General features: G+C 41.4%; 1 pseudogene; it reads right to left on the bottom strand.

The window, feature by feature from the left end:
• Positions 1 to 3,430: 3,430 nt before the first annotated feature.
• Positions 3,431 to 20,563, bottom strand: part of LOC137205120 (anaphase-promoting complex subunit 13 pseudogene) — a 102,956-nt pseudogene continuing 85,823 nt past the window's right edge.

The raw sequence follows: 20,563 nt of genomic DNA, 5'->3' as shown, positions 1-20,563 counted from the left end.
AAGGATCTAAAATATACAAGAAAACCTTAAAGAAAAACAAAGTTGGAGGACTTAAACTACCAGATTTCAAAGCTTACTATAATACAGTAGTAATCAAGACAGCATAGTTTTTGTGCATAGACAATTAGATCAGTGGAATAGAATCCAGACACAGACCCTCACCTATATAGTTCACTTGACTTATGACAAAGGCCCCACTGCAATTCAGTGGACAAAAGATGTTCTTTTCAATAAATTGTGCTGGGGCAATTGGATTTGGTTATAGAAAAAAAAAAATGAACCACAATTCCTTCATCACACACCATACATAAAAACTAATTCAAGTTGGGTCATAGACCTAAATTTTAGAACTTAAAAAAAAAAGCTTCTTTACAAAAAAAATGGAAAATATCTTCAGTACTTTGGGATAAGCAAAGATTTCTCAAACTGGACACACAAAAACACTAATCATAAAAGAAAAGGTTTATAAATTAGTGTTTATTAAAATTAAGAACTTCTATTTATCAAAAAATAACATAAGTATGAAAATGCTCCACAGACTGGGAGAAGATTTTGAAACACATGATATCTGACAGAGGACTTATATGCAAAATACATAAATAACTCCTAAAAATAAATAAGAAAAAGGGAGACAATGCAATTAAAAATGGGCAAAGAACCTGCATAGGTACTCCACAGAAAAAGATCTCAAAAGGGCCACTAAGTGTGATCAACATCATTAGTCATTGGAAAAATACAAATTAAAACCACAGAGAGATACCCCAATATGCCAAAATGGCTAAAATTAAAAAGACTGACTATACAAGTGTTGATGAATTTGGGGAGCTCATCTTATACATTGCTGCTGGGAGTATATTTTGATGTCACCACTCTGGAAAAAATGTTTCACAGGATGTGTTGTTATCTGTAATTACAGACAAGGAAGGTGGGCCTCAGAGGGTTCAGCCTGCTGTCAGAGGTCTCGCAGCTAGTAAGCTGTGGGCCTGGGTTTTTTTGTTGTTTGTTTGTTTGTTTTGCGGTACGCGGGCCTCTCACTGCTGTGGCCTCTCCCGTTGCGGAGCACAGGCTCCAGACGCGCAGGCTCAGCGGCCATGGCTCACGGGCCCAGCCGCTCCGTGGCATGTGGGATCTTCCCGGACCCGGGCACGAACCCGTGCCCCCTGCATCGGCAGGCTGACTCTGAACCACTGCGCCACCAGGGAAGCCCTGGGCCTGGGGTTTGAATGCAGATCTGCTTGATCTCCAGACCTGGGCTCCTCCTCTGACCCTGGGCTCCCTTCTACATTTCCCAGCCACGCATGGAGCAAATAGAGGAGCTGTCACTTGATCACCGTGCATATTTGCCACAGTCGAGATCAAGTCAGGCAGGTCTAATTCTCAGCTGCTGCTCATTACCCAAGACTTCCTGTGCTTTAGGCTGAAATAGAAATAAGCTCAAAGCAAACTCACTGGCCTGTTTTTGTTAATCACTAGAAATTAGTGACTGTAGCAGAGCTGATTCGTTTAACTGAAGGTATAGGAAATATTGCAGAAAGTAAAGAAAAGGCTAGGAATGCCAAATTAAATGTCTTGGGAAACGAGCAGTTTGCATTCTTCAAAGGGGTCATTGCCAAACGCATAATCAGATCGTGATGAATTCCAGCCGAATTATTAAGTCTGTGGTATCCAGAAACCAGGAAATATGGTTGTACTTTGAGTCCCTTGCATCATGGAGTGTCATGTGCATAAGTACACTTAATTAGCTGCTCTAATGACATCAGTTACAGTGTCATATGTCATGAATGGCTTATTGCTTGTGAATCAAAAGGCCTATTTAAACAAACACCAGGGGCTCACTCTGAGGCCTGTACCAACCATATTTTAAGCTGACATGACATATCTCTGGTTCCTTGGGGTAAAGAAACAAGCATTTTCACACAGAAATGCAAAAGAGATTAGTGGGGCAACAAGGACATTTTTTAGAAAAGTTCAGTTACCTAAACACAGAGTGGAAACTGTAAGAATTTTTTAATACTAGTTATTAAAGTGCACAATCACATTCCATTGGCCATTTTTATCTAACTAAAGCACAATACTTATTCCACATCTTGTGTCTTCTAAGTGTACTTTGATTCTGAATGGAAGATTTCCGCCAAGCAACTTAATTATATTTTGAAAGCAATTTTGGGGTGTTAACTTTACAAAGTCAACCTCCCACTTCTGCTCTAACACCCACACAGGCTAGCATCAAATAGATGAAGGAAAACAACTGATTAATTTTATCTGGGCATATTACTTGTGTCCTAGGTGTTGTTTTTTTTTTAAGCATACAACCATAGATACTTTTATTAATTACCCTTTCCTTTGCTAGATTAAAAAAAAAATCAGAATAGTTTTATCTTTCAGAATATCATGTGATAGTAATCATTGGCTCACAGTTCCTTTTTTACCTTTTGGTCATTTATCATTTAGTCATTAATTCCAGTTGCCGTTCAGGTAGTTGTATTCTTTTTTCTTACACATATCATTGACACACTTAAATTCTTTCCCATTGTCTTGTGGCAGAGACTACTAGCTAACTACTAAAAGATTTTCTTCTCCTACTATGCACATTCCAGGCTTCCTTGCAGTTTCAGGAAACAACAACATTCTCTCCAGTGGAATGTTAAGCAGAAGTGACCTGTGCCATTCCAAATGTAACCTCTACAGAATGACCAGGAGTGGTCGTCCATATACTGTCTCTCTCCCAGTGCCCAGGCAACATTGGAAGCTATGTGTGTGGGATTTCAAAACTACCACCGTGGGCTTCCCTGGTGGCGCAGTGGTTGAGAGTCCGCCTGCCAATGCAGGAGACGTGGGTTCGTGCCCCGGTCCGGGAAGATCCCACATGCCGCAGAGCGGCTGGGCCCGTGAGCCATGGCCGCTGAGCCTGCGCGTCCGGAGCCTGTGCTCCGCGACGGGAGAGGCCACACAGTGAGAGGCCCGCGTACCACAGAAAAAAAAACAAACTACCATTACTATGGGTCCAAAGGAGAGAAAAGATACTGTGCTCATTTAATCTCCTATAACCCAGTGTCCTAGGCTTTTCAACATGGGACATTAAAGGGATTCACATCCAACTTTCCTCATTTTACACATGAGAAACTAAGCCCAGAGACTAAAAGTAATTCACCTGAGATCTTCCAGCTCAGTGTTATTTCTACTCTACCCTACCCAGAGGGATGGGGTTGGAGCAGTTTGTTGGTTCCTATAGATAATCGTAACTCATTTTTACAAACTGTTTTTCAGACCATCAGGAATGCTAGGCATCTTTCTCAAAGTTAAGCTGTAAATTGATAGCAAAAATGAAACCAATGTTCAGACCTCCTGAATCATGACCCAGAGCTTGTAACACCCAGGATGTTGCCTTTTTAAGAAAAAAAAAATCTGTCCATGAACAAGGAACCAGACATCAGTTTCCTATGGGGGAAACGTTCCCATGGAGGTATTATAAGGCTCAGTTGGTCCACTTCATTTCTTGTTCTTTAAAAGATTTCTGTGGTGCCACTGTTGTGGTGCAGGAAGTTCGTTCAGTGGGATCGCAGCATCCTCACGAGACAGCTTGTCGTCTTGCCAAGCATCATCAGTCAAATCCAAGATCCTTCCATCTCTCTGTACCTCACTGTCCGTTCTCCTGCAGCTGTGATCTTGCCAGATCAGTACCCGGCCCAGCACAGCGCTTACGTGTTCTTATATGTTCATGGAGAAAACCTGGACATACAGACATGAAACAGTGGTTATCTTCTTGGTATGAGATACAGCGAAGGGGCAGTCTTTTACATTATCTTTTCTACACTGGTGTATTTTGGCAGTTTTTAATGATAAGCTTTTATTTCTCTTATATTCAGCAAAAACACTAAAGATTCTCCCATTTCAAAATGAGAGAGTGAAGGGAGGAAAGAAGGAAAGGAAGAAGGAAGAAAAAGTAAGCCAACTGCTGAGGTTTTCAAGAAAAAGGAAAACTTATCCCTTCCTATTAAACTTTGTTTGAATCTGTTACTCAGATGCATCTTCCAAACCAATGGACTTTTGACAAGTTCTTACCAGTTCCACTTCCCTTGTTCCAGTCTGTTCTCCATACATCTCTCCACTGTAGTTTAAAACGTAAACCAGAGAGTTCCCTGGTGGCCTAGTGGTTAGGATTCTGGACTTTCACTGCCATAGCCTGGGTTCAGTCTCTGGTGGGGGAACTGAGATCCTGCAAGCCACGTGGCACGTCCAAAAAAAAAAAAAGTTAAAAAAAATGTAAACCATATTACATCACTCCTTTACCTAAAACCTTCATGATTTCCAAGGCACTTAGACCAAAATCCAAATTTCTCACTTTGACCTATAATGTTCTTTTATGGTGCAGCCCGGCTAAATGTCTTTATCTCACTCATCTCTATAGTCTCATAGCCTAGTACAGTACCTGTCCCAAAATAAATGCTTGACAAATATTGGTGAATTAATTATAGAATGAATGAATGATGAAAGGCTATCCCTTCCAGAGAACCTGAAGTGTATGTTGGATTGGGTTTCCTTCCAAACCTACAGCTGGTCTTTCCCATTGGTACTGATGACACTCCAAGGAGCATATCATTTCCCAGGTTTTATGCCTATAAACGATTCTGATCTGTTATGGGTCCCTGAAGTCCAGCCAAGTTCTTTTCGGACACTGAGGTCAAGTGGCTGAGCTTGTTTGAGACGGAGCCGTGATGAATGGATTCTGGCCAGGACTCAGAAGATCAGCCTTTCTGACTGGCTCGATGGCTTCCCAGTGTTTGCTCAAGAATCACTGACGGAATGTCTGTTCTCCTTCGCCTCCAGTCTGTCCTGGTTTACAAGTCAAAAAACTCATTTTTTCCACAATGAATAAGAAAAGGGCAAAAGTCTTTTGAGAAGCCACCAACAAGATATTGGCATTGTTTCCTTTTCATTAACTATTCGAAAATAGGAGATCATAACCGTCATCTATATAATATCTGGAGTAAAAGAAAAAATGTCCCAGCTTCAAGATTCCACTTATAGTGCAGTTCACAAGAGAAATTCCCCCTTTTTGAAAAGTATTGGCTTTGATCCTATAAAAAAGATTACTCTCAAGAAGTAGATTACTTCTTGTAGTAGTAAGTAAGTAGTATGAGATGAATTAATTTTTACAGTGACAGAAATCAACACGTACAGGGCACCAGGGTATCATTTAGTATGTTGGAAGAGGTAATTTTCTGAAACGTGGTTTATTTATTGTCTACTGAGCTGAGCATTGAAGGGAAGACACCAGGACTGGTGCCCACCCCCTCTCCCCACCCCACGCTGAGTGTGAATGGGGAAAGTCTAAATCAGGCCTTGCACGCAAAGCCTGGGGATGTCTCTGAAGGCTGCTTCACAGTAAAAGCAATTTTTTCCGTGGTTTTCTAGCCTGTTGAACTAAGCGCAAGAAAGTTAGGGGAATGAACAGGAAGGCTGCTAATATGTGTCCTTCGCAGATATCTCTGTATGGTTGTCTGTCTTTACCACCTCGTGAATCTCTATCTCAAGGGCAAGCAATTCCCACAGCATACAAATAGTAGAGCTCCGTTAGATGGAGCAAAGGCAAAGCAGGCCCAGAGATGTGGAGAAACTTTAAGGAATCGATGGTTGAACCAGGTTTAGTAGCAGCATTGTTGCTAGAAGGTGTGCCTTTAATGCAGAATTTATAGAAGCGGCCCTTTCTCTTGTTTTAATTACAAGGACAGATCGTTGGTTTAGCTGTATTGTAGAAAACATCCTAGAGGTCTGTTCATCTATAGGGGAAAGCTGGCGGTGAGTGTGGCATCTCCCTGCTTCTGACCTCTGTGCCTTCCTTTGTCTTTTGCACTTCCCAACACTCACATAGCCCAGAGGGCAAGTAGCCCTTACACAGTAGGGCAACTTCTGTGAGAAGAGCAGAAATAGTCATTGTAAAAGGGGTAGAGAGTTTTAGAGCCAGCAGAGTCCCCTCACACAGTAAATCCTCTTGTGGAAACAGCAAGCTGGAGTCCAGTGACCTGTATCTGATCAGCAGGTGTTCAGGGGGATCTTGCACTGGGGAGAGTCAGCATCATGTACTAGTTATAGGGAGGGGTCAGTGCTGTCAAGAGGATGCTCTGAGAGCTCTTCCAGGGGGTCAGAAAACTGACTTCCTGGGGAAAAGCCATATCACAGCCCAGAGTGGGAAGACAGGTGTCAGAATATCTGAGCTCCAAGGCAGCACAAGCAAATCTCAAGGACACATTTTTCTTGCTGTTTGGGTTGTTTTTACTGGGCTGTGGCTTTTTCCCTGGAGTGCCCATCTTAAAGGTGGCAGCGGTGCTGAGCCTAGAACATTGAGAAAATGATATCTGGATACATTCTGTTGAAGACCTGTGGCTCTTGGACTCAGGAGAAACCAGGCTCAGCAGAAATTCTAGCCTCATCAACTCCTCTGTTGGGCACTTCACGGCAGCTGTGTTTTTGCTTAATGCATTTTTTAATGCTTGTGACGTCTTGAAGAATGACATTATGGCTATCGTTGAACCGCCTCCTATTAGCTAATACCATCCCCCCAGATTCCTGTACTTCACAAATTAACTCACCTTAGCAAGTGTCAGAGCTTCTTACAGTATCCACTATGGTACTTCTCATAGGAGAGCGTGAACAGGAGAGCCGGCTGGATCTGGGAAAGTATCTTGGGGCAAGGGTGAAGGCAATTTCTTAATTTTTAAATTTTAGCTTAAACATATTCTAATTCTAATTTGCATTCCAATTCATGACCTAATGACATTTATTTTCAAAAAATAAGATTTTCTCCAAAAATATTTGAGGGAAATTAATGATCCAGGAAGATGTTCCACAGCTATCCTAGTGCCTGAACTCTCAGCGCACTTTGCATACCCCCTGGGGATACACCTACACCTGCCTGTCTGAGAAGGAAAGGTATGCAGATAATCCTTGTTGCCCTGGCTGGGCTGCATTTCCAACTTGTCCTGCCCAGATTTAGATAAAGAAATGCAGGATTACAATGAATGTGTAAATAAACGAGTGGTGAGTGGTCAATATAAAATCTGGAGTGCCTAGTCCCTCCCCATCTACTGACAGATGAAAGAGGGGAAGAAGGAGATCAGTGACTCCAAGGGAGACTTAAATTTTCCGCAGCAGCCCCCAACCATAGAGCCCCCACAGTCCATGCGAGCCTGTGTAGTGGCTATACCTGCACTGAGGAAGTCAATTTCCTCACAGAGAAGATGGGGAGGGAAGTAAAGATTAATGACATAGCATTTGTACAGCTTCCCAAACTGCTCAGTGGCAGCCTATAAATAAACTGTGCTAACTATATATGAGAGTTTAAACTTCATAATGAAATCACTTTAAGCCAATTTTATCGAAAGGTCCATGCAATTGCACCATTTCCACAGTAGACTTTATATTCAAAAGCTCTTAGAGTTTAGCTTTGTTGGGGTGATTTCCAAAAGGTTATAATTTTTATATTCCACAAAGACATACATGTGAGTGTTTATGACATTGTTCAAATACAGAAACTAATTACCATTAATGAGAAGTGTTACAAGCCATACATTTCTCTTAATTCAACTGTTCAATGAGAAAGAAAGGGGAAAAATGTTTGGTATTATTTCCTATGAATAGAGAAATGCAGGAAATTTATTCAAATTTATGCCAATATGCCTTTTTTTAAGCTCTTCTGTCTTTGGGATGCTCAGTAGGCTTCAATGATTATAAATGTGTTTATTTTCATTTAAGAGTGTTTTCAAAATTAAAGATCAGCTATCACCAGTCGCAAGAAAACCTAACCTTGTCGATAGCAGTTTACGAATGAGCTCAAGGGTATTCAAGAATCTTTCTTCCAGAGGCCACTGCGTTAAGGGGTCACTGCTCCCCCAGCGTATAGTGAATTTGTTTTTCTGTTTTCAGAGAACAATTAGCGTTGTGTACTGATGCACCTTAACAGACACCATGAGGAGAGCACCAAACAAGGAGAGAACTATTTTCCCCTAAGGCTCTATTGGCCTAACTGTGAACTTGCCAATATTTCATGTCCTCTTCATCCATCCATGCCTTTGCACAGCAATTTCCTCTACTGAAATGCTTTTTTCATTTGTCCTCATGGCAAATTCTCACTTAATGTCTCTTATTTGGTTTCCCTGGCACCTCCTCTAGGCAAAAATTACTCATTTCCCTGTGTATGTAATACTTCTAATACACTCTGAAATATTTCTAATACAGTTTTATGTTATAATCCATTTTAGGTATTGGCTAACAGGCCTCTCCCCCAAGCAGGAACTTAATGAAGACAGACTTGTTTAGTCATCTTTTTTCTTGCTTTTTTATGTGCCTTGTTATTTTTGATCAAATGTCAAACATTGTGAGTTGAAGAACAAAAGAGACTGAAGTAAATAGTGTTAAGATCCAGAAATGAACACACTTCTTATTTTCTCAGGTCATTATTGTGTGTGGTTGAGCCAGTCCAGTCTGAGGTTGGGTTGGGTTTGGGCTTTGCTGTTGCTATAGTTAACCCTGAGTGCACCGCGGACTTCAAATTTCTCCAGTGGTGGGCTGCTCTAATCTTGTGCTTAGAGTAGATCTTGCAGTGCTGAAGGATTTTTCTTAGTGTCCCTGCGCCATCCTCAGATTGCAGCAGCTCATGCACAGCTGGGCCATTCTTGTCCTTCCCCCAGGAATAGACTGTGATTGCTTGTTACTAAGTGCTAGTCATGTGGTGGGGCCAGTGGAGTTGGGGGTGCGGGATGGGAATTGGATGCGTGGTGGGAGGGTTCCTCACGTCTCATGATCCATCCCCAATTTTAGGGAGGTCTTGTGAGCCTGAGCCTTGGGTAGAGGGCTTTCTCGGCATTACTGTCCCACCATCCCCTCCCCTCATCACAGCAGCCAGACTCTGAGTGGGAGACTTTTCTTCCCCTTTTCTAGCAGTTACAGATGTCTGCTTGGTATCAGTACAGGATTTGGGGCCCAAGTGAGTTCCCTGCCTGTCCGCCCCAGGGAGCAGAGAGCTTTTGCTTCTATCTGTCCCGTAAAGTGTTGGATCTTTGACTCTGCCATGGGACAAGAGGATTTTGTGCCCTCATCCCCCACAGCAACTTAAAGCATTTGCTTCATATAAGAGATGGTCTGGGGAAGTGCTGTCCCAAGTGGCAGCCGGTCACCTCCTGACACTTGTACCGCTGCCCTCATTCTTCTCCCCTGCCCTCAGTCGTGTTCAAGATCATCCTACTGTGACTTGTGAGATGGTGTGGATCCTTCTCATGTCTGGGGTCCCCAGTCATTCTAAACTGTCATGCTAACTCGCATGCTGTCTTTGAAAATTCATAAAATTCAACCTTCTTTCTTCTTACCAGGTTTTCCCATACCTTGGGGCAGAACAGTTTGTGTGTCCCGTCTTTTCTTGGAGGAATTTGTTGTTCTTTGCCTGTGACTTCAGCTCTCTGATGGGCTCCAGAAAAGTTATGATTTTATAGATTATCTGCCTTTTTTTTTCACTGTTAAGGTGAGAGTAATTTTGGTGGCTTTTCTGTCTCCCAAGTGGAAATGGAACTTCCCTGGTATGATCTCACAAGTGCCCCAGCAGCCAGCAGAACGTCGTGATAGGAGAGACATTCCTTAAACTGTATGGAGATCTTTTTTTTTTTTCCTCATTCAAAAAATCCACATATCATATTGTGGGACATACCTCAACATTTCTGTTTAACATTTTTCCTCAATTCTTCCAGTGAAAGTGAAATAGTACAGAAAAATGCTTTTTATTCTTTAGGCTTGATTTTTTTTTTGAAGCGCTCATAAATTAAATAGCAACAGATTTCAGGCTTTACCCAATGACTATTAATCCTTCCGTCTTCATAGAGAAATGAGCTTGTCACAAATAAACACACTGGGTTATTTTTAAGTCAGATCTGAGCCAATCCTTTTCACTTGCTGCCTGAAAAAAAAAAATTCAGGTAAAATAACTATGACAGCTTGTAACAAAAGTACTATCTGACTATCTTTTTTTGTCAATAATAAAAAAAGAAAATTCTTTTAAAATGTGCAATGTTGGAAAAGTCACCTTATCCATGCTCTACGTGGAACATGCTGAAATGGCAAAGCCACGAGGCCGCTCATGGTCAGTCTTCGGGGCTTTGCTTGTGCTTCTAGCACTATGTAGTGATGGGGGAGGGGAGCAGCCTGTTTGCAGTGTTGAGAAAAATCAATTTTCATCTTCAAAAGATGAAACTACCAAGGAAGATATTGACTTAGAAATAAAGCATTTCTTAAAGACTTCCCATATCCTATAAATGTCAGTACCCAAACCTAAGAGTTCGGTGATTTAACGTTTATTGCTAATTTCAGACAAACATATATATAGCTCTGCCTCAAGAAAAGAACTAGTTAAAGCTAATTTTCTTGCAGAACATTTTGCTGCCTACATACAACTAGTGTCAGAACCCTCAAAATCAATCATCTTTTTTATTGATAGGCATAACGTTATCCCTTTCCATTTATTTTCCATTCTAAGGTTTTATTCTTCTTTGTCCCATAGATAAATTATTTCCAAACTTTTATGATAAATTACATATAACTGGGTTTGACAGACCTTTAAAGGCAGCTTCTGCAATGTATGATAGCCATACTTGTCTAAACTTTAATCAGGTACATGTGATTAATCAGTTGGGGAGATCTTTAGTTCTCTTCTGGCCTTGAAGGCTAACTAGTGTGGTGGCTGATATCCCACCATACAAAGCAGATGTCGGTGTGGAAGGCGGCATCCTCACACACTGTGGGAATAAAGAACAGCACGCTCACAGGACCTGAGCCAGACCTACCTTTAGAAGGAGTACTTTGGAGAATCTGAAGAGTCTGTTGCCTCATTGCCTGCTTCCTGGAAGTCTTATGTTGAGTGGGTTTATCCTGATTTGAAGCATACACCTGGATTCTGTTTTAGGGAAAGGGAGAAGAGAGGCGGGAGGAAAAAAGGAAACCACGTGAAAGACTGAGATTGTTATTTTTTTTAAAGAGAGACTTAGCATTACCTGAAAGGATTAATTAAACTATTAGATCCAACTAAGCTTTACACTGGATAAGAATATAAAATATTTTCTACTATTCACCTGTGGAGGGGGTGCTTATAAGGAAAACAGATCAGTTACAGGTGAAATAAAGGAATGTTCCCCTGCATATTAGTATTATATTATGAATTAAATCTATAACCCCAGTATACATTCTGGAGAAACTACTATTTGCCATAAACTGCCAGAAATAAAAGAAGTAAAATCTGGTTCCTGCCTTGAAAATGCTTTTCACCACTGAAAACATCCTGAAGTGATCATTTGCTGCCCCTTAAGTGCTGTCCACTCCTGCTTCTCCCACCTGTCCACCCATTTCTCCTACCTTGTTGAGTATCACCTCCGTGGGGAATACAGAGAATATTTTTGAATATTCACAATAACATTAACCACAGTTTTACATTTGTGCTTTCTTTGTGCCTAGACATCATGCATCCACCTGACAGGTATTATATTATTATTTGTCATAACCTGCAAAACTCCAGGTTTAAGAGTTTTTGAGATTTTATAGTTTAAACTCAGTAAGATCAAGTAACACTTTATTTTGGATGGGGGTTCAGAGCAAGCCTTTGTACGAGGCCTGTGTGGCTCCCAGGTCCAGGCCTCTGAACCTTGCAGAACTTCTTGACTTCGTCCGTCCGTCTGTCCGCTTTTATGGGCCGTGGTGGAGCAAGGACTCTGGAGTCTGATAGCCAGGATTTGAATCCTGACTCTGCAGTCGGCCGGCAGAGCTTTCTTAGCTTAGGAACATTACTAGCCTCCTTTTGCCTAAGAGCCTTTGTCTGTGAAATGGGACACAGACAGCATGGGGTTGTCTTAAGGATTCCAAGGGATAAGCGTGGAGTGCTGAGAACAACGCCTGGCTTGACTCAATCACTGTGCAGGCCCTCCATGGTATTACTATGATGATGTCGTATTTAGGATTAGGTTTAAAGCAGCCTTCGTTTTCCTGCCACCTCTTTTCACTTAGTTTTTGTTAATAGTCTCTTAATCGGTCTCAACACCAGTCTCACCTCTCTCCAAACTTTCCTTGACATAACGGCAAAGTAGCATTTGTGAAATACAGAGTGGTTCATGTCACTCCCTTGTTCAAAACCTTTTAATTTTCAGGCTCGAATATGGAGTCCTTATTGCAGTAGCCAGTAGTCCCCATAACTGTCTCCTGCCTACTTGCCCTCACGTGTATTTTGTTCCAACAAGAGGGACCATTTCCATTCCCTAATCAGATCGTGACTTTGTACAGGCTGTTGCCTCTGTCCAGAATGCCATTCCTTGACTGGTTTGCTTGGCAAATTCCTGAGCATCCCTCAAAGCCAGCATAATCATTGCCCCTTCCAGGAAGTCACCCCTGGACCCCTGCTCCCCACACCTCCGCCACCCAGCAAGCAGGTGCTCTTCTTAGCTGCTCTTATAATGTTTGGTGTGTGCCTCTGTCACAGCCCTCACCACATCATATTGAAACTAATTGTCTTTTTGGTCTTGTTTCCCCACTGAGAATAGTTATATGGTCTTATTCTACCAGATATTCCCAGGGTCCAGAGCGAAGCAGGCACTCAGTAAGTTATTAGTACATGAATGTGGAGAGTAAACCTGGTGCCTCCCAGGATGCGTTTTCAACAGTGGGACCACTAGAGACATTGGCACCTGGATCTCTTTTTTTTTCCAGATCTGTCTACTGAAGGCTCACCAGAGCCAAAAGGTGAAATAAACAATACCCACATTTGCTACCTCAGCTAATAGAAAGAGTGCTTTGTATTTGTACCCAAAAGCATCAGACAAAAACAAAAAACTTGGAAAGATACCATCTTTCCATCCAGAATAGCTAATAAGATTTTTTTTTTTTTGGCCGTGATGCACGGCCTTCAGAACTTCCCTGACCAGGGATTGAACCCATGCCCCATGCGTTCGATGGGCAGAGACTTAACCGCTGGACCGCCAGGGAAGTCCAGATATTTCTTAAAACACTAAATGATCACATTCGAAGTATGATAGGGAACCAACTCATTATTTTGAAAACTGGTAAATAGAGGGAAAGAATCTAGCATTTCACCTGCCTTTTCTCTGTAAACTGCACCAGCGGGTAATCAACTAGTAGAGGAGGGGGATTGCCTCTTTATAAAAGTATTCCAATCAGCAAAGGAACATTAAATTTTAGAATTAGGGTATCACCATTATGCACCCCTAGTGGGTTAATAGATCTAGGTGTTGAGTATCAAGAGTGCTAATGTCACAAAAAGAGAGACAGCCAGTTGTCATGTGCCTCCCGATGGAAAAAATAAATAAGACACAACCTGTGTTCCACCCAAAGGAATTGAACCTGATTCTTTTTTTTAATTAATTAATTAATTTATGGCTGTGTTGGGTCTTCGTTTCTGTGTGAGGGCTTTCTCTAGTTGCGGCAAGCCGGGGCCACTCTTCATCGCGGTGCACGGGCCTCTCGCTATCGCGGCCTCTCTTGTTGCGGAGCACAGGCTCCAGACGCGCAGGCTCAGTAATTGTGGCTCATGGGACCAGTTGCTCCGCGGCACGTGGGATCCTCCCAGACCAGGGCTCGAACCTGTGTCCCCTGCATTGGCAGGCAGACTCTCAACCACTGTGCCACCAGGGAACCCCGCCCTGATTCTTGATCAAGCCTTGGGATCACACTACCCATTTGCAGCAAGTGCAGAATTGCACCACCAGTGTGCAGGCTGTGGGAAACCCTACAGGACAAATGACCCAGCTTTTTCAATAGAAATTGTAATGAAAAGAAGGATATGGCAGGTGAGGTGAGGGGTTGTAGATTAAAGGAGGTTTAGGAGCACATGAAATTTTTACAATAGGCAAGTCTAAACTGAAGTGTCTAGGAATTCTTCTTTGGTGATAAAAATAATAAAGACACACAAGGAAGTGATTTCTATGAAAGTCAAGATTGTGGCAACTTTTGTGGGGCAGGGGACTGAGATATGGACAAGATTGGTGAGGCTTTTGAAGTGGCTGGCGGAGTTTCATTTCTTTAACTGGGTAACAGTTATCTTTGCTTCATAGTAAACTCATTAAGTGATACATTTGCTTTAGAGTAAATTTTACAATATTTTACAATAAATATGACAAACAGTGTTCTTTTTAAAAGTGATTGTACAAGGCCTATGTTTCCCTTAACTGTTTTCAATACTATATGCCAGAAGACTGACCTTGAAAAATATTGAAAAGTGCCTCAGTGAAAGAATTCATTCATCTCACACACTTACTTATTGATCGCCAACTATGTGCCAGGAGTTGTTCTAGATGCTGGAGAGTCAATGTTGAACAATACAGACAAAATTCCTCTCTGTACAGATCTTGAAATCTAGTTAGGAAACAAAGCATAAACACAGGCATACTTTGGAGATATTGTGGGTACAGTTCCAGACCACCACAATAAAGCAAAGCACAGGAATTTTTTGGTTTCCCAGCGCATATAAAAGTTATGCTAACACTATACTGTAGGCTATTAAGTGTGCAATAGCATTACGTCTAAAAAAAACAATGTACATGCCTTCATTAAAAAATACTTTGCTAAGGACTTCCCTGGTGGCGCAGTGGTTGAGAGTCCGCCTGCCAATGCAGGGGACACGGGTTCGTGCCCCGGTCCGGGAAGATCCCACATGCCGCGGAGCGGCTGGGCCCGTGAGCCATGGCCGCTGAGCCTGCGCGTATGGAGCCTGTGCTCCGTAATGGGAGAGGCCACAACAGTGAGAGGCCCACGTACCGCAAAAAAAAAAAAAAAAAAAAAAAAATACTTTGCTAGAAAATGCTAACCATCATGTGACAATGCAGGGTTGCCACAGACTTTCAGTTTGTAAAAAAACACAATATCTGTGAAGTGTGATAAAGTAAAGCACGATAAAATGAGGAACGCCTGTAAGATGAAATATATTTTAGGTAGTGATAAGTGCTCAGGAATAAAAACTAGGGCAAAAAAAAGCATTATCAGGAAGGGGGTCACAATTTTAGGCAGAACGGCCAGGGAAGGACTCACAGAGAAGCTGAGCTGGAATCAAAGGGAGTGAAATTGTGAACCACGTGGTTGGGGGAGAACGTTCCCAGCAGGAGCAGCAGCAGGGGCAGAGTCTCTGAGAGCTCATGCTTCTGGTGTGTTCCAGGAATAGCAAAGAAACTGGTGTGGCTGGAGCTGAGTGAATGAGAGGGAGAGAAATAGAGGAAGTCAGCAAAGGGCCTTGCAAGTGATGAGATACTGGAAGAGTTTGAACAGAGGCAGGAAATTCTCTGACTTAACATTTTAACAGGATCTCTTTGGTTGACGTATTGAGAATAGACTAAAGAGGGACAAGAATTGAAGTAGGAAGAACAGTAAGGGGGCTTCTGCAGTAATCTGGGCAAGAAATGGAGGAGGCTTGGTCCAGTGAAGTGGGGGATTGATGCTTAGATTCTGGATAATTTTTTTTGAATTTTATTGTATTTATTTTTTATACAGCAGGTTCTTATTAGTCATCCATTTTATACACATCAGTGTATACATGTCAATCCCAATCTCCCAATTCATCACACACACACACACCCGCACTTTCCCCCTTTGGTGTCCATATGTTTGTTCTCTACATCTGTGTCTCTATTTCTGCCCTGAAAACCGGTTCATCTGTATCATTTTTCTAGGTTCCACATATATGCGTTAATATACGATATTTGTTTTTCACTTTCTGACTTACTTCACTCTGTATGACAGTCTCTAGATCCATCCACGTCTCTACAGATGACCCAGTTTCATTCCTTTTTATGGCTGAGTAATATTCCATTGTATATATGTACCACATCTTCTTTATCTGTTTGTCTGTCGATGGGCATTTAGGTTGCTTCCATGACCTGGCTATTGTAAATAGTGCTGCAATGAACATCAGGCTGCATGTGTCTTTTTGAATTATGGTTTTCTCAGGGTATATGCCCAGGAGTGGGATTGCTGGGTTATATGGTAGTTCTATTTTCAGTTTTTTAAGGCACCTCCATACTGTTCTCCATAGTGGCTGTATCAATTTACATTCCCACCAACAGTGCAAGAAGGCTCCCTTTTCTCCACACCCTCTCCAGCATTTGTTGTTTGTAGATTTTCTGATGATGCCCATTCTAACTGGTGTGAGGTGATACCTCATTGTAGTTCTGATTTGCATTTCTCTAACTATTAGTGTGTTGAGCAGCTTTTCATGTGCCTCTTGGCCATCTGTAATGATTCTGGATATCTTTGAAGGTAGAGCCAAGTAGGAGAAATAAAGGACACCCCAAGGTTTGGACCCTGAACAGCTGCAAGGGTAGAGTTGCCTTTTCCTGAGGAGCAGTTTGGGGAGGAATATCAAGATTTCAGTTCGGGACATACTGCATTCGGGATGTCCAGCTTGTGGTTCAGGGGAGCGATCTGGGAGACATCAGTATGTAAATGAGATTAAAAGATAGGAGATGGGACAGACGACCTAGGCTAAGCATATATAGAAAGGGGACCAGCTCCAAGAACTGAGCCCTGAGACACTGCACTGTTAGATGAAACACAGCCCCAGAAAGGAGGCTGAGAAAGGAGAAAGCAGAGAAAACCAGGAATGTGGTGACCTGGACGCAGGGGAAGCGAGTTTTCAGGAGGGATGTGATCACGGTGGCAAGTACACTGGCACATAAATGAGATGAGTGCTCTGAATTGTCCGTTGGCACCAGCAATGTGCAGGCCCTTGGTAACTCTGATAAGAGCAGTTTAAAGGGAGGTGGTTGGGCAAGCCTGGGCAGATGGGCTTAAGAGAAAATAGAAGCAGCGAAACTGGAGATGATGAAAACACACAACGTTTTCAGGAAATTTCACTGGAAAGGAAAAGGAGAGACGTCGGGAGGTTTACTCTTCACGTGCAGTGGTTTGGGTATTGGTGGCAGCTGGTTCCAGGACCTCCTAAATCGTGGATGCTCAAGTCCCTTCTGTAAAATGGCAGAGGACCGTCAGCCCTTCTAGATCCTCGGACGTGGAACCCGTGAATGTGGAGGGTCGGCTCTGTGCTGTTTTATGAATTCAGATTGGTTTTTACAAAGTGTGTGTTGCTCTTTTAGAATTATAGTAACAGTGAAAATACTAGGTAAATATTGAGCCTCTACTATGTGGCAGGTACGGCTCTTCGAAACACTTAAGGAACTCTTTCAATCCTCATAACCTGTATGAGAGAGGTTACTATTATTCCCCTTTTATAGGTGACAAACTGAAGCACAGAAAGAAGTAACTTGCCTGACAACACACAGCTGGCAAGTGGAGAAAGCAGGTTGGAGTTCAGACATTTCACTCCAGTGCTCAAATGTTATACCATCTCATTTTAAGTCTTTGCTTAAAAATAATATTTTCATGATGACAGTGTTAGAGCTGCCACTGTCGATCAGAAGATGGAACACAGAAGGTCTAAGAAGGTTAATATTTGTAAAAATATTACTATACTCGTTATAAACTATTAACCCAGTGAGGGATGTTCGTGTGCAGCTGTGATGGGAAAAAAACCCTTCATTTTATTTTTAGCGGTTCTAGGTACTTTTGTCCTAAGCATCTTTGCTGTAGACAACTTTGCCACAAACATTTTTGCTGCATAGCTAATTGGCCATAAGGCAATTTCACTGTAAAAGATACAATAATAAAAAATAAAAGAGGGACATTAAAAAGGGCGCAATGAAACATAAGATATGAATAACAAGATTAAAGAGGCAAAATAGAAAGTATTTAAATACATTTAAGATGTGTGTAGATTCATGGCAATACTGTGTAAATAATTGATTTTATTTTGTGGGTTATACGTGAGCAGTTGTCTTCCAAGTCTTTCTTTCCGTGTTATACTCTATCTATCTGTGTTTGTTGATTCATCTCCTTGTTCAGCATTGCACTTTTTCTTTTTTTAAAAAATTTATTTTATTGAAGTATAGTTGATTTACCATGTTGTGTAAATTTCTGCTGTACAGCAAAGTGATTCAGTTATACATATATATACATTCTTTTTCATATTCTTTTCCATTATGGTATATCCCAGGACACTGAATGTAGTTCCCTGTGCTATACAGTGGGACCTTGCTGTTTATCCATTCTATGTATAATAGTTTGCATCTGCTAACCTTACACTCCCACTCCATCCCTCCCCCACTTCCCTTCCCCTTTGGCAACTGCAAGTCTGTTCTCTATGTCTGTGAGTCTGTTTCTGTTTTGTAGATAATCCATTTGTGTCATATTTTAGATTCCATGTATAAGTGATATCATATGATATTTCTCTTTCTCTTTTTGACTTACTTCACTTAGTATGATAATCTCTAGGTCCATCAATGTTGCTGCAAATGGCATTATTTAATTCTTTTTTATGGCTGAATAATATTCCACTGCATACGTATACCTCAGCTTTTTTATCCATTCATCTGTTGATGGGCATTTAGGTTGTTTCCGTGTCTTGGCTACTGTGAATAGAGCATTGCACTTTTCCTTTTTTGCTAAAATTTCTTCCTTCGTTCAGAGAGGTGTCAGTTTCTAAACACTGGGACGAATATTTGTAACTGAGCATTGTATTGCATTATGAAAGCCCCTTCACTGTTGTTTGTATTCTTGACATATTGTCACACATCCTTTGATAGATGTTCCAAAGTCCTATGGGAAATGTGGGTTCAACTCTTTACCTTCCAAGCCCTCAGCCTCTTTCTCCTCCAGTGTAGTGTGTTTCAAAGTAAGAAACCAACGTTTGGGGCAAATTATCATCATCTGTCAGCTCAATAAAGCTATCAATAAGTTTGCTAGCTAGAAGAAAACAGTTGAAACCAAACTCTTAAACCAGAAAGTTTCCTTATGTCCAATTAGTTATGCAGGGAAAATGTTTTTGGCAAAGATGTTTATGGCAAGTAAGCTTAGGGCAAAGATATTGGACACGATTTTTAGTGACATAGCAAAACCATGAGACGTTGGCAGTCAAACTTTGAAAATCTGTTTCTTTTATTCTCTAGTCTCTGTATTTTGTACCCTCTCTGCCACCCTAACCTCTTTCCATTGGTTAGTTGCCCAGTGAATAATCCATGTTTAGAATTATTTTTCAACACTTGACTCTCTTTTTTGCTCTTCCAGTCACTACAAAAATGTATCCTGAATGCACTACTTTTCCATGAATCATTCATTCTTTCATTTATTGTTTTTGGCTCCAAGACTAAAGCAACCCATGGAATTTGGAGTGGCTAGTTGTCATTCATCCACTTTCTGTATTTGTGGAGCAAAGTGCTGTCAAAGATAAAGAATTATGTCAGTAGCATATTAAGAAGCAAGACCTATGTATGTTCATAATTGCAAGTAAACACGTGGCAGCAAACAGATTGACCACAGTATTTCTGAAATTTAGAAATTCTGAGGTTTGGAACCAGAAAACAAGTCTTGTGATGATGTGACAACCCACACAAGCCCAGTGCTTTGTGGACTAATGAGATTTTTCAACGAAAATGCAAATTCATAAAATGTTAGTATTAAATGAAGAACTGATGAGAAGCAATTATTGGAATGCGGTGTACTTTAAAAGTGAATTGGATTTCAGAAAAAGGACAATCAGCCAGCATCCCTCATCTTGCTTTGTAATTGCAATTTCTAGGCCATCTGAACAATTGCGTGACCCTTGAGAAAAGAATTAGTGATTGCAATCACAGCCTTCTAATCAGGCGTCTTAAAAGGAGCAATACTTGAAAATCTTCCTTATACACAGGGCATGCCAACTGGTTTTGCACTTTCTCTCATATGTTACCGCTATGAGTTAGTGTTTTAGGTTTGCTAATAATTGTCTAATCTAATTAAATCGAATACAGAACTTGAAATAGGGGAGCTCAATAATGTCATCTATAGAAAAACAAAACCGTTGTCTAATTCCTGTCGCTTTATGAAGCTTGGATTCTTGCAGAAGGTCTATCGCAAACACAAAAACTGTCAGGGTGAGAGCTTGGTCTCCTCAAACAGTTAAAAATGATGAGGCAGGGATGTTGCGTGTAATTCACTATGAAAAATGGGTATATTACTCGACTGAGCTCAGATTTATTTTTGGTGGAATGGGTCTTGTTTTCCCCGGTGCAATAATATGTTTTGCCAAGGTATTTGTTTTTGAAATCTTGTTAGAGGGTATCTGGCTCTGACATCGATGCCCCATCTTTCCCTTCTCTGCTCCTAATCAGCTGTTCTGCAGCAGAATCGGGAGTCATTTATATGGATAAGCACCTGTTGTGGGAAGCAGTGTTTTAAATCAGATATAGAGAAAGAATTTAAGGGACGACTGATTTATTCGCTAAACGAAACACGGAGCTGGTTGTAATTTGTAATTTAGCAGAGGGTATTTTTCTTGAAACCTGCTAGGGCTTTGAACTCCTTCATTTAAGAAAGCCCTTAAGCATTCCTGGAAGCTTTTCTGTATTTCTTTAGTTGCCAGCTGATTCCATCTCATCATAGTTTGGTGTATCAGGCCGCCGATGTTTTGACGTGTCTAGGTTTTATTTCTTTTATAATGGAA

Source organism: Pseudorca crassidens, chromosome 13 (genome assembly GCF_039906515.1).
Source record: "Pseudorca crassidens isolate mPseCra1 chromosome 13, mPseCra1.hap1, whole genome shotgun sequence".
Classification (NCBI taxonomy): Eukaryota; Metazoa; Chordata; class Mammalia; order Artiodactyla; family Delphinidae; genus Pseudorca; species Pseudorca crassidens.
The sequence above is the reverse complement of the archived record's forward strand: the minus strand, read 5'-3'. Positions and strand labels throughout refer to the sequence as shown.